Source organism: Pocillopora verrucosa, chromosome 7, assembly GCF_036669915.1.
Source record: "Pocillopora verrucosa isolate sample1 chromosome 7, ASM3666991v2, whole genome shotgun sequence".
Classification (NCBI taxonomy): domain Eukaryota; kingdom Metazoa; phylum Cnidaria; class Anthozoa; order Scleractinia; family Pocilloporidae; genus Pocillopora; species Pocillopora verrucosa.
In genome coordinates this window covers 11,234,233-11,242,440 of record NC_089318.1, presented here as the reverse complement: position 1 = coordinate 11,242,440, position 8,208 = coordinate 11,234,233, and positions in this window count along the sequence as shown.

Here is an 8,208-nt window from a genome sequence, read left to right as displayed (position 1 = left end):
CAGTTGAGCTATTAAAGCTGGAGTATGCAGTGTACGCAGTTAAAGCCATTAAACTTGTTGCACATATTGTCCAGTTAGCTTAGGCATATAAACTACTTCATTCAGCCGAGAAAGATTGTACAATTTGTGCAGTTTAACTGTTTCAGCTCGTTTAACTATTTGAACAGTTCAACCAATTAAGCAAGTTTAAATTTTTTAACGTTTTGAACCATTAAAGCTAAATTCTGGAGGTTTTGCAGTTGAATAATTCACGCAAGTCTGACCACTTGAACTACCTAGGCTGTGCTCCTAATTTTCGTTCAACCATCTTTCCTGTTTTAATTTTTGACGCAGTTAATCTATTAGAGCTAGATAGTGCAATTCAACCTGCTAAACTAGTTGTGCATGTTGTCCAGTGGAACCATTTAAGCTCGTTTGACCATTTGAACTACGGCAACCAGTTAAGATAGATTGTGCAAGTTATGGATTATATCCAGCTCAGCCATTTCAGCTTAGCATTTTTAACCATGTCCACTACTTCAACCAGTTAGGAAAGATAGTGTGATTTGTAAAGTTTAAATGCTTTTCTAAGTGAATGGACCAGTTCACCCATTTATGCTAGGTTGTGTAGATTGTGCTAGTTAATTGCCGGTAAAACCATTTTAGAAAGTTCTGCATCGTGTTATTTAGGAAGTTGAACCATTTGAACGTCTTCAAGTAAGAAAGATAGACTGCACAGTTCGTGCAGTTTTATTTTTTTGGGGCTAGTTTGACGACTCAGCTAGTTCAACTCATTAGTTTTGTTAGACCATCTCAACCACGTGACCTTATCTGAACTTCTTAGACTAATTTAGCCAAATTGTGAAGATTCTCCAATCGAGCCTATTAAGTTAAATATGCATTTTTTGCATTAGAATCATTTAAGCTAAATTGTTAAGTTAACTACTTAAAAGAGTTGAGATAGGTCCTGCAATTTGTGCAGTCAGTATCCCTATCTTCGCTGGTTTGTTTTTTAGTCAATGGAATGATGATCGAAGATTCTGCGTGGTCTTCTTTGAAGATCAGAGGGAAGAAAGTCCTTACTGGGGCAGCATGCTCCCTGATAAATGATGAGTCCAATTCTAGATTAACATATTCTTGAGCAGCTAATGAAGGGAAAGGTGTGATTGCTGCAGGATGTTGCCCTTCTACGCATCCATTTGCTGTTTATCTGTGCTGGTTAACCTCCATTCAACCCTGTCTGATGCGATCATCTGCCAGTCTTTGTGGTCAACACCAGTCTATGCCAGGTTTGGAGCAAGTGCTTCCTTTTTCTGAGTTTGGAATAGAATACAGCTTTGGACATCCTTGAGTTGTTCATGCGCCAGACATGGGTGGCCCAGCGAACATATTGATGTAGCAGGATAGCCTCGATGCTTGGTAGTCCAGCCTTCTTTAGAACATCGCCGTTGGTAACATAGTTTTCTCAGTGTATTCCCATGATGGAGTGCGAGGACCATTGGTTGGAAGTGTTCCAACAGTTGTATGCCCTTTGGTTACGGCACCCAGGTTTCTTCAGCATGTAGAAAAGTGCCGGTGACCACTGCGACATCAACCCTGACCTTGCCCATTAAGAGATCAGACTGGCGAGATCAGACACTTTCACCGAGTTGAAAGGGTGACTGCTAATGGTAATCTGGGTAGGGCTGTACACTACATGTAGGGAATTTTGGTGAAGGACCTCTGTCTCCTTTAGGCTGATAATCTGACCGCATGACCAAGTAGCCTTTGAAAAGTGGTCAACCACTGCTTCGAGAGCCTCCTGTGTGTGTGCCAAAGGTGCACAGTCATCGGCTAAGAGTAACTCAAGGATGAGCTCGTCAATCATCTTGGTAGAGGCGACGGAGATTGAAGACACTTCCATCGGTTCAGAACCTGATGTAGATGCCTTTGGTCAGTTCTTCCTTAGTCTGTCTCACCATTCTGCTAAAGAAGATGGCGAAGAGTGTATGGGGTTAGTATGCAGTCCTTTTTCGTGCAATCTCCGATGGGGAAGAGGGGCCAAAAGGTGTCCAGTTGGCCTTCATGGAGCTGGTGAACGATGGCGAGGAACTTTAATTAGCATGCTAGGTTTCCAAGGATCTTCCAGAAACCACCTCCACTGACTGCATCAAAGGCCTTGATCAGATGAATAAAGGCTGCATAGAGGTCCCCATTCTGTTCCCAGTATTTTTCTCGTAACTGGTGTAGCACAAAGCGCTTTTGTTGGCACGGAATCTGCAATGTCTTTCGGAGAGGTTCTGCTCAGCGATGGTAAAGATGAGCCGGTTTACGGACACCCTGGCCAGTATCCTCACTGCCACGGAGAGGATGTCTCCTTAATTGGAACAGTCGGATTTGTCTTCTTCATTTTTGTGGAGGGAGATAATGACTGCATCTCTGAGGTTCTGTGGTACCTCGCCAATCTCCCAGCAGGAAGTGAACAGCGTAGTGAGTCTTTTGACTTTGTGACTAGATCATTTACGCACACCTATTCTGGGACTCCACCAATGCCTGGAGCTTTTACTGGCTACAACTTGGCCACGGCTACTCTGATTTGTTCCTCTGGTAGTGGGTTGTTTAGTTCTAGTTTGACCCACTGATGGGGATCTTTCTAATGGAGGGCCCTGGATGGAGCGTCTGTCACTGAAGAGAGTGGAGTGTGCTCTGTCAATTAGGGATGGAGACTTTATAAGTTAGTTGTGTGGAGCCATGAGACGAGTGCAGAGGGGCCTAAATTTGATGCATTGGGCTGTAGACAGCCCGCAAAGCTTTGGAGAAGGCTTTGGAGTTACCGATACCAGTGCAGAACTGTTTCTTGTCCACCAGATCAAGCCACCATTTTCTCTGAATCTCTCTGAGCCTTGACTGAAAATTATTGCACACATTCCTGTATGCTGTTTTGGTAACGTGGTCACGTGGCCTAGAGACGAGTTTTAAATGATGGGCACAATGTGCCTGGAGAAGCTTTTGGATTTTGGCATTAGTTCTTTCAAACCAGTCTCTGTGCTTTCTCGTGGAGAGGCCGTCTACTTTCTCAGTAGTCTCCTGGAGAATGGTTTTTTAGCCTCTGCCGCAGGTGCTAAGGATCTGTTCCTCCTTCTCATATATGGCTGAGGCCTCCTCTTCAAACTCAGTTTTGTTCGCCACAGCGTGTTGGTTTCAGGCTTTTTGACCTGTGCCCCTCTTTTCTTCACAGCAGGCTTGATTATTGAGTCAGACTTTGGTCGAACCAGCTAGTGGTCTGTGTTGAAGTCGTCACTGGACATGACTCTGGTGTGTAGCAAATGACACAGGTCCTTTTAGCGCACGAGGACGTAGTCCAAGAGGTGCCAGTGTTTGGAGTGTAGGTGTTGCCAGGTCCTCTATCTTAATTTTTTAAAATAGTTAATATTGTCAAAATACCTTAATTGGTTTAAATCGACAAAATTCGTAAGTAACTTAGTGCGTTCATCTTTAGAAACTGCATAATGTAGCCGAAATGGTTCGACTGTCGAATTAGTCAAAGTAGCGAACAAAGTAAAGCTGCACATATTGCAGTATCTATCTTTATTGGTTGATGTAGTTCAAATAGTCAAAGTAGCTTAAATGATTCAAATGGACAAAAAGCATAAGTAGCTTAGTAGGGTCAACTGAAGAACTGCTCAATGTTGCCAAAATGGTTCAACTAGTTGAGATCAAGTCTGAAAGAATGAAACATCTTGGGAAATTAAAATTTTCAACCGCCCTTCAAATTTTGCATACAGTTAGGCACTCAGGGGGAATGTACAAAAATGCCCTTTTTCAAGGTCGTAGCCTTGTTGCAATAGGAACAACGGCTGCTTATTCCAGGCCTGGGGTCTCATTGTTATAGAAAAACATCGCAAAAAAATGAAATGTTTATTTCTCTATCTCAAGCTAAATACAACATTACAAATTGGCACTTCTATCATACATAGTAATATAATTTGTCTTCACATTGATTGATTCAATTTTCCCTGGAAGTGGATGTGAACACACCGTTAGATTATTTATTTCGGTACAGTTCCGGTCATTTTTGTCGTTGGGTAAAACAGGGAAAAAGTTTATCTAAATTTCTCCAAAAGTACACCGATTCTGGAACTGAAATTATTCACCTACCTGGTTATAATATTTTAGTTTTCAAATATGCATAACTGGTTCAACTGGACAGTATGCACAACTACTTAATCAGGTTGAATTCCAGAAATTAGACAATCTTGCTCTTATGGATTAACTGCGTCAAAAATCACAGCAGAAAAGATAGTTGAACGAAAAAGAAGAGTACAATCTATGTCAATTGGTAGAAGTAGTTCAAATGGTTAGAATAGCTTCAATTAGTCATCTGTACAACCCGCAGAATTAAGTCTTTATGTCTCAAAAAGTTAAAAAAAGTAGACTACCTTAATTTGTTAAACTTTTAAATTAGTCAAGCGAATGAAAACAGTTAAACTGCACAAATTGCACAATCTCTCTTTAGACTGGACGAAGGAGTCTATATGCTCAAACTAACTGGACAATGTCTGCATGTAGGTGAATTTGTTAAATTCCACAAGCTGCACAATCTAGTTTTGATGGATCAGCTAACTAAAGAGTTAAGCTAGGGAAGACAGTAGAAGGGTAAAAAAAGCACAGTCCACCTCAAACGGTCCACGTGGCTTTAATTTTTCAATTCCTTACAAGCACAATTTCTCTGAATTGGCTCCAGTACTTTAAATAGTCACACTAGCTTAATTGACTCAACTGGTTAAATGGTAAAAGCAGCGAAGAGAATTTAACTGTCCAAATTGAACAATTTATCCTAAATTGTTGAGTATTGTTAATGGTCAAACTAACATAATATTTCTGATAACAAAACAATGCACAATCTAGCCTTAATGATTTAACTGCTTAAATAGTCAGACTTGCAAAGACAGTTCACCTGCACAAATTGTACAGTCAACGGGTTTAACTGGCCAGATTAGCTGAAACGGTAGAACTAGACAAAATGCACACACTAGCTAAAATGATTCAACCCCTCAAAATGTCTCGTATGAGGTGAAACTCTTCCTTTGCAAGAAATAAGACCAATTTGAGCATTGTACCTACTTCGTGCATTTGTTTCCACGAAACAGTTTAGGTAGTTTCACCGTTTTATTCATTCAAACCAATACAGCGAATTTGTGGTTTACTCTGAAAACAAAGTAAAAAGGGAGGTAAGACTGAAAACGTCTTATTTGACTGGAAATAGGCAAAAACTGATTTAAGTCCTAGGAAGCTGAGGTAACCGTAGTTTCCTTTAAAATAAGCGAAAACGTTGTGTTCTGTGAGCCAAAGCTGAAAGAAGCCCAAGTTTAGTTGTAAACAAACGAAAGCATGTCTTTGAAAGAAGCGCAGTTGAGTTCAAAAAAAGCGGAAAACGTTGTTTTTTGAAAGATAGAGCTTGAGACAGCTTAATTTAGCAACAGAAGAGCAAAAACGGTGTGTTCTACGAAGCAGCCTTATTTATTTGGAAACAGACAAACACATGCTTTTGGTGCGATAAAGCTGAGAACAGCATATTTAGAGACAAAAGGCAAAACCACTGTTTTTTGCAAAATAAAACTCACAATATTCCACTTTAGTGTCGAACAATCGATAACATGTTTTAAAGTTAAATAAGCCAAAATGTGTGTGACTAGCTACAAACTGGCAGAAAAACGTTTTTTAACTGTAAAAACGGTACAGAGGGAACCAAAGCATGTTTTTGGTACACTAAGGCTAAAAACGGCGTAACATGACCTTAAAACCAGTGTGATTGAGACAATGAAAAATTAAGCGTGACTAGCTGCAAACTTGCAGAAAACCTTTTCTCGGTTCCACAATGCTGAAAACAGTGTAAATTAGCGACAAAAAAAGAAAACCTCTTTTTCGGTGGTATAACGCTGCAAGCAGCGAAATTTTTACGGAAAAAACTTCAACATGTTTTTAGTGGGATAAACCTGCAAAAAGCGCAGTTTAGTTACAAAAAATGGAAAGATATTCCTCTTCCTGAAAAAAAAAACTGCAAAAGCGTTGTTTTGAGGAAATTTAAATAAAAGTAAGCCAGCGTAGCTCTAAAGCTCTAGGTATCTGAAACCAGCCAGAAATCCTTTTCTGGGTGCAATCACGTGCACGTTGAATTGGAAAAAGTTGGAATGAAATATTGCTTGATGTGTTGATGAATTGCGCCAAATATTCTGACTTGAGCAGTTTTTTAACGGCAACCTGTGTTGCAAGAATCATGACTTGTTGAGTGTGCCCCTTATATTTTTCTGGATTGGTTTGCTCGTTGCTATCTCTAAATGAATTTCTGATTAAAATTAACTATGGATGATTTTTTTATATGTTTCCGATGCCTGGAGAAAGTGATCTTCTGGAGTCGTTTATGTTTCCCTAATGACGAATTCAGATACCATTGTTAGCATGTTTATTTGATTTTGTTATCTGGAATGAATAATGTACGGAGATAGGCATGAAAAGTGTAGTCTTCCCAAGTTTGACTATTTAACCAGTTGATCCATTTAAGCTAGATTGTACAGTTTGTGCAATTCAACCTTTTAAAGTAGTTGTGGATATTGTCCAGTTGAACCATTTAAGCGAGTCTGACCAATTAAAATACGGCAACCAATTAAGATGGAATAATGATTGTGGATGTATGAAAATCATATATGGGCACCGCGGTGAAGAGACGAATATACTGTATTTCTTGACCAATAAGCCGAGACCCCAAAAGCTAGAGCCCTTTTAACAGACTTGTGTTGTCCAAAAGAAAAAGCAAAACCATCATCTATAAGGCGAGAGCAAAATTCTTGATTGTAACGGGCCATTTGAGTAAACGAACTTCACGGAAAACATTAGCAAATGGCTGATATGATAGAACAACAGAAATACACTTGGAAATTTTTACAGTAACTTTATAACCATCCTTTCGTCTTTCAAAAGCTAGAAGCTCAGTAGGTTCTGTCGTGTCGGTCATTGTTAAAACTGTCTCTGTTTTGATGCTACTTTTCGACATAGAAAAAGGAAGTCGGACAAAATTATTCACCAAAGAAGAAATAATTCTTTGCCAGCTTCAATAATGACCGGGGATTAATTTCAAATGATACAACGAAGGATTACGCCGACAGAAATACCGGAGGTCCAGCAAACTCGTTACATGAGGTCACACAACTCGGGTAATCTTCAGGGTAAAAATTTGCATATTTGAGCGGTCGAACGAAAAAACTCATTTCCCCCAACTAAAATATATTTTCACAAAAAAAAAACACACCACAGGTATCAGGACATATTGGGCTACAAAACATGAGAGTAGGAGGGAAACAAACTTGGGCGGCTCGCTGCTGTTTGTCTGATGCATGTTGACATCAGCTCTTGAGGTCATTCAGCTTCTTCTCAGTGACATAAGGACCAAAAAGTCTACAATTAAGTTTGTTTCTAGGCACTGGCAACAATGCAAGAGCCTTTTCTCCTGACTTGAAGTCACGTTCTACAGCGTCTACATCATAATTCTCTTTCAAAGGCATCTCGAAAGGACTAAGATTAGCTTTAGTTAACTCACAAGCTCTAAAACGCTTACTGCAAAAATCTGAATCATACTGCAAGAGATTCGTAGACTCAGTGCTGCTAGATAATAACTTCTTTTTAAGCAGTTTAATAGGTCCTCTCACAGTGTGCTCAAATACAAGCTCGAATGGACTGAATCCTAGAGACTCCTGTACTGACTCAGCTGCAGCAGACAGTCGTAGATGGCTACCCTCGTCCCCATCTTCCTCTGTTTCGAAACAGTAGATCCTCATCATGTTCTTCAGTGTTTGGTGCCATCTTTCGAGAGCTCTTTGACTTTGAGGGTGACATGCGGTTGACATATACTGTGTGACTCCAAGCTCGTGCATGACGTGTTGAAATATGCCACGCAACATTGGAACCTTGGTCAGACTGGATAGAACTTGGGAGACCTACCGGTGTAAAGAGCTTGGTTAAAGCTCTGACTATGACCTTTGCACTGATATTTCTCAAGGGCACGGCTTCAGGAAATCTACTGGATGCACACGTGATGGTCATCAAATACTGGTGTCCAGACCTCTTCTTAGGTAGTGGCTCTAAACAATCAACAACGATTCTTCTGCTGGATGGCTCTTGAAGGGCTGGTAGTTGCTGTAACGGTACTTTTGGAACGATCTGATTCGGTCTCAAAGCCATCTAACAAGTGTGAAA